The sequence below is a fragment of the Lynx rufus genome, unplaced genomic scaffold, assembly GCF_022079265.1.
Source record: "Lynx rufus isolate CCGP_SWC_20201006 ecotype Redwood Valley unplaced genomic scaffold, mLynRuf1.p SCAF_8, whole genome shotgun sequence".
NCBI lineage: Eukaryota > Metazoa > Chordata > Mammalia > Carnivora > Felidae > Lynx > Lynx rufus.
Window position 1 is genome coordinate 76,511,035 of NW_025814896.1, and position 5,135 is coordinate 76,516,169.

The 5,135-nt window shown below is 42.6% G+C and overlaps 1 pseudogene; it reads left to right on the top strand.

Annotated features, from left to right (window-relative positions):
- The first annotated feature begins 2,078 nt into the window (after nt 1-2,078).
- LOC124503003 (cofilin-1-like) lies at nt 2,079-2,583 on the top strand (annotated as a pseudogene).
- The last annotated feature ends 2,552 nt before the right edge of the window (nt 2,584-5,135 follow it).

Genomic DNA, 5,135 nt, shown 5'->3' on the forward strand with positions numbered 1-5,135 from the left:
TGTATTTAAAAAAAAATTAAGTTTTAAACAAAGTCAGCTTATGCACCAGATTACCAGGACTCTGAGAAGCTCAGAAGTCAGGAGGAAAGAGGAGGGGTGATCTGGAGCTTGGCCATGGCTATCGTGAGGGAGGCGATTGGATCCACTCAAATGCTCCTTAAATCAAGCTTCTATTTTCTCTCTACTCTCATTTTCACTTTTGCCTTTTAATGTTGCCTGAATCTATTCCAAGTGTCCTTTGCCATGGCAACACCTGCAGGTGAAGGCCTTGCTCCTCACTGCCAGCCTCACCAGTGATGAAGAGGCAACTAATCACTGCACAAGGACAGGAGTGCAATCTCCAAGACACCCATGAACAATTTGAGTATGAGGGTGTCCCTGAAGCACCCTCTTCTCACAGGTGTTTAACCTGTTTAGCCATATACCAGGAAAAGGGAAAGTAAACGAAGACCCTTTATTTCGTTGGTGTTTTCATTTCATCATCTCCCCCAAAGCACTGCATTATCTAAATTTGTATTAAGAGTCTCAAGGTGTCAGTTACTTCAGTGGCATGTCATAGGGTCCCAAAAGTGGAGAAGGAGCTCTCTCTCTCTCTCTCTGCTTGCCCTCCCTCTCCTACACCTCCAAGACCATGAGGATTTAAGGCCAGCTCTAATGCTAACCCTTACATGCCAAGTGACAATGGCCAGGGCCAAGGTGTACAACATCTCAGCCTTCTGGGCCTCTGTCAATCATTCCCCAATTCTGAAAACACTCTTATTCAGAGATGTTTTCAGTCCAATCACCTGTGCTTCTTGTTCATGCCATCAGTAAACATAGAATGTTATCCACTTCTGTTTGACGTTACAGCCTTTCAAAATAGGCTCTTAAAGCACTTCATGAACCTTGTCTGGATGCCAAGTACGGCCTTTCTTCCCCTTATTCCAAGGGACAAACAGGCACACAAGAGCCAAGAATCTGACCCAGTGTCTGCCTCAAATGACTCAACACCAAGGCTAGAAAGAGCTCTGAAGAGCTGATGTTCCAACCACCCACTTACCCAGCCTGTCTTTGTTCGTTATTATTTCTACAAGCTTTATATACCTTGGCAGGTCAAGGAGACGACATGTGGCAAAGTAGTATCGTTACTTGTTGAGACTTATTGCAAAGTGTTCAGTGTGATTTAAACTCTACGCAAACTTGCTATTTCTTTTTATTTACAAAGTTGACATATTATTCTCTAAAATTTGCAATAGATGGGGCTGACATGTGATTGGGCAAGACAATGGCAGGACTTGAGCTTCGTGTAAGGCCTGCAAATCTAAACTCACAGTATAAAACCTCCATGTCTAATTGTTCTGCTCTCAAGAAGTCTCCTCTATAAGCATAGCTGTTAGTGGTATTACATTCATTCCTCCATCAAATGCCAAATCAAAACTTTCAGCAGAAGTTTTGCTTTGGAAACCTCTGGAGTTAAAGGTCAGGAAGTTAGGAGCAAGCAACCAGCAGTCATCAGTCTCATGAATCATCTAGATGGTCCAAAGAATGTCTCCCATGGCCACCTACTCCTCTCCACTCTATTCTCAGTGCCCATGAAACTTGTTTTGTCAAACCTCCTCCCAGCTTTCTTAAGTAGCACATCCTCTTTGAGAGGGTGATTATAGTACCTCCTTCATAAGGTTGTTGTAAGTATCTAATGGATTAATACATTGCTTACAAAAGTTACTGGCACACGGTGATCTTTCCATAATTGCTTATTATGTAAGAAAAGAAGGAATTCAGGAGGAAGAGATAAGACAAAGAATCTTAAAGATTAAATTACACACTTACGGACACACCAACTAGTGGTATAACCAAGACAGTCATGAAAGTCTCCAAACCCTCATTCACAGTATGACCACTGCCATATTATGCAAGTGCCCAAATGAAATACAAAAACATCTACATATGAGCTAAAGACATAAACATATTCCATGTTAAAGACCACTTAAAATTTGAATTTGAAGATTTGGTTTCGTCAGTTGGATCAAGGCTGCAGCTGCAATAGCTCTCATCTTTCTGTCTCTCCTTGCTCTGCCTCACCTTTCATATCTGGAAATATGGCCTCTGGTGTGGCCATCTCTGATGGCATCATCAAAGCGTTTGATGACACGAAAGCACGTAAGTCATCAACCCCAGAGGAGGTGAAGAAGTGCAAGGTGCTGATGTTCTTCTGCCTGAATGAGGACAAGAATATCATCCTGAAGAAGGGCAAGGAGATTCTGGTAGGTGATCTGGGCCAAACTGTAGAAGACGAACCCTATGTCACCTTTGTGCAGATGCTCCAGATAAGTATTGCCACTATGCCCACTATGATATAACCTAGGAAACCAAGGAGAACAAGAAGGAGGACCTGCTGTTTATCTTCTGGGCACCTGAGTCTGAACCCCTTAAAAGCACAGTGATCTATGCCAGCTCTAAGGACACCATCAAGAAGCTTACAGGGGTCAAGCACGAATTACAACCAAACTGCTACAACGAGGTCAAGGACCACTGTACCCTGGCAGAGTAGCTGAAGGGAAGGGGGGCAGTGCCATCATCTCCCTGGAGGGCACACCTTTGTGAGACCCCTCTGGCCTCCTGCCGAGAGCATCTGGCAGCCCCAGACCTACCTTCTGGGGATTGTAAGCCTTCCTCTTCCTGCCAGACTGGAGGGGTTGGTGGAATCCCAGCAGGGGGAGAGCAGTCCCTTCACCCCAGTTGCCAAACAGCCCCCACCTCTTGCCTCCTTCCCTGACAGTTCTGGGCTTCCCAAACTGCTTTTGATCTTCTGATTCCTCTTGGGTTAAAGTAGACCAGTTGCCCCCAGGCACCTCAGTTTTTTTTGGGGGGGTATACATTTTTTAATGATACCCCAACTCTCCACTTGTTCCTCCCCTTTCCCATGCTGCCAACTTCTACCTGCAATAGTGGCTCTGTGCTTGTCTGTTTCGTTCTGTATATAAATGGAATGTTGTGGAGATGACTCCTTCCTTGGGCTGCCTGGTTCCCCTCCCTTTTTCCCCCTGGCTGCTGCCACTCATGGAAGCAGGACCAGTAAGGGCCCTTCAATTTAAACACACGCATACACACACACACAACAATAAAAAGGCTTGCTAACGGGAAAATAAAGTTTTAGTTTCTCAATTTATATACTTATGCTATCTATCTATATTTGATGTTTATTTATTTTTGAGAAACAGAGCATGAGTGGGGAAGGAGCGGAAAGAAAGAGGGAGACACAGAATCAGAAGCGGGCTCCAGGCTCTGAGCTGTCAGCACAGAGCTCGAACACAGGGCTTGGACTCACGAACCATAAGATCATGACCTGAGCTGAAGTTGGACACTTAACCAACTGAGCCACTCAGGTGCCCCTTATGCTATGTATATTAAGTTCAAAAATAAATAAATTAAAAATAATGAGCTTAAATAAATATATACATATACACACATAGAGAAGTTATGGTATTTCCCCAGAGCCAGTGGATCATCTTGTACTCCCCACTGAGGAGATGCCTGGTGTTTTTCACCTACAATTGTAGTTTAGTTCTCTTATATTCCTTATATAATCTCTTATATTCTCTCATATTCCTTTTAGGTTGTGACCTAGTGAAGGACAAGAACAAAGATTTAAGTAAGACTTGTAAAACTTCAGATTTAAGTGGCATTGCCTGACATTATGTGAGTAATTAATAAATACACAATGGATATTCCTCAATAGGAATGTGCCATTAAGGTGGAATGAAATAAAGTGCAGTAGCACCAGCTTTCATGGAAATCTGAGCTGATTCCAAAAGCCCCAGTTGAAATAGAAACTCATGCTTCCCTATTTCCCAGAGTTCCAACTACAGGGTCTTATACATAAAAGATGCCTATGTGAAAACGTGTTGATCTCTACATCTTAGGGGAATGTTCACATGGCAATTCTTTTTCTGCAAACTTGACTGGTAGGATTTTAGATTAAGAGATAAAGATGACCAAAGTAGAAGCAGGGAATTATTTGAATGTTGCTTTACATAAGCAGAGCCCTCTGTCCACAGCTATCAGTGCTTACATTAAAAATCGTAAGCTAGGGGTGCCTGGGTGGCTCAGTCTGTTAAGCATCCAACTCTTGGTCTTGGCTCAGGGCATGATCTCGTGGTTCATGAGTTTGAGCCTTGCATCAGGCTCTGCGCTGACAGTGCGGAGCCTGCTTGGGATTCAATCTCTCCCTCTCTCTCTGCCCCTCCTATGCTCTCTCTCACTCAAAAATAAACACACTTTAAAAAAAAAAAAAAAACATAAGCTAAGAAGACATCAGTCTTCATCAGAAGACCCACAGTCTTCATCAGAAAAACCACAGCTAATTCCATGAAACACAACTACTTACTGTTAATATTTATCCTCTTGGAAAGAATTTAGATTCACCATTCTAGCTACGCTAACAGTGACAGATGAAAGATACAATACACAAAAGTATTTCCTTAGCAAACAGACAAGGACTAAAACGTCTTTAACCCTAAACCACAATTTCTTTACATTTCTACAAACTAGACTTCCACCCAGCTATCTAGTATTGAAAGTTAAATATTCAATTTTTAATGTTTATTTATTTTTGAGAGAGACAGAGAGAGAGAGAGAGAGAGCATGAGCAGGGGAGGGGCAGAGAGAGAGGGAGACACAGAATCCGAAGCAGGCTCCAGGCTCCCGAGCTGTCAGCACAGAGCCCGACGTGGGGCTCGAACTCACGAGCTGTGGGATCATGACCTGAGCCGAAGCCAGACACCTAACCGACTAAGCCACTCAGGCGCCCCCGAAAGTTAAATATTCAAAACTGGAGCTTTAGTTCAGTAATCACTTAAATTTTCATTGCAATGCCTCTTCATGGATGTAAAATGGATGGATTTCACTTTAAAAAATACTTCTTTTTTTTCTTGTAGTTTTTTTTTTAACTGTAATTATTTTTGTGTCAGAAATGTAATTGTACTCCGTATTGAAAGCTAACCCAGTGGGGAAATAATTTTGCACAATTACAGAAAGTTTTAATAAAAGACTGATAAGTAAAGTTTTGAATTTTTAATGCATTCTGCAGGCGGTTGAGTGCCTTTTGCCATCTCTGTCACTTATCATTAAAGCCGTGTGAAAGGGAGGCCCACCTG